The sequence below is a fragment of the Silene latifolia genome, chromosome 2 (genome assembly GCF_048544455.1).
Source record: "Silene latifolia isolate original U9 population chromosome 2, ASM4854445v1, whole genome shotgun sequence".
Classification (NCBI taxonomy): domain Eukaryota; kingdom Viridiplantae; phylum Streptophyta; class Magnoliopsida; order Caryophyllales; family Caryophyllaceae; genus Silene; species Silene latifolia.
The window spans coordinates 43,357,221-43,358,620 of NC_133527.1; positions in this window are offsets into that span (position 1 = coordinate 43,357,221).

Genomic DNA, 1,400 nt, shown 5'->3' on the forward strand with positions numbered 1-1,400 from the left:
TTAGGCACAATGAGCCTGTGCCATAACAGCTTACTCCAGGGAACCTTAGGATTAGCTCCTGCTAGCCATGTATATCCAGCAGCAGAGGTGTAGGCACCATCACTACCCAACCATTTGTTATCAGTGTAAGCATTAATAAAGAGATCCTTGATTTTGCAGATTCTTCTCCATGCCCAACTAGAATTAATTGAAGGCTGATAAGAAACCCAATCCCTGCCTTTCATATACACATGGTCAACCCACTTGATCCAAAGATGATCAGATTTCGTGGCCATCCACCAAACATATTTGCCAATCAATGCATTATTCCAGAGCTCACACTTCCGTAGCCCCAATCCACCAACCTCCCTTGGCTGAGAAATAGTGTCCCAAGCCACCAAAGGTGTCCTAGTATAGTTATCTGTCCCATTCCAGAGGTAATTCCTACAAATACCCTCAATTTTAACCAAGACATATTTTGGAAGCACAAATATAGAAGCCCAGTACTGGTGCAAGGAGAGGAGAATAGCCTGCACCATAACAAGCCTGCCAGCATAAGATAACTTCCTTGATCCAAAGCTCTTAATACTACTAACAATTTCTCCACCAGTACATTACACTCCATCTTCCCTAGCCTCTTGGAGCAGATAGGTATCCCCAAATATCTGAATGGTAAAGAGCCCTTAGAGCATTGGGTTAGTTGCAAAATCTGAGCAACTATCTCCTTAGGCATACCATTAAAGTAAATATTGGATTTGGTAGGGTTCATTTGAAGACCACTTGCTTCAGAGAAGGTTTGGAAAGCTCTAAGTAACAGAGTGACTGATTGGACATCCCCCCTGCTAAAAATTAGCAGATCATCTGCAAACATTAAATGATTCAGGCCAATTCTTTTGCATAGAGGGTGGAAGTGGAAATCACATTTATCAGCAACCACTTTTAGTATCCTACTAAGATACTCCATAAAAAGAGTGAAAATCAAGGGAGAAAGAGGGTCTCCCTGTCTTAACCCTCTTTTTCCTTGAAAAAATCCAGTGGTCTGCCCATTAAGATTGATAGAAAAGGAAGGGGTAGTGATGCATTCCATGATCCACTGTTTCATGAGCTCAGGAAATTTCAAGGCACTCAACATCTGATCAACAAAGCTCCACTCAATTGTATCATAAGCTTTCCTAAGGTCTATTTTAATCATACACCTAAGAGAGACAGATTTCCTTCCATAGAGCCTCGCAAGATCCTGACAAATCAACACATTCTCAACTATTTGCCTACCCTTAACAAAAGCCCCTTGATTAGGGCTCACAATTGAAGGTAAAACCTCACTAATTATAGCACAAAGAGCTTTAGAAATACACTTGTAAATGACATTACAACAAGCTATAGGTCTAAACTCAAGGACACTTTTTGGGATATCAGTCTTT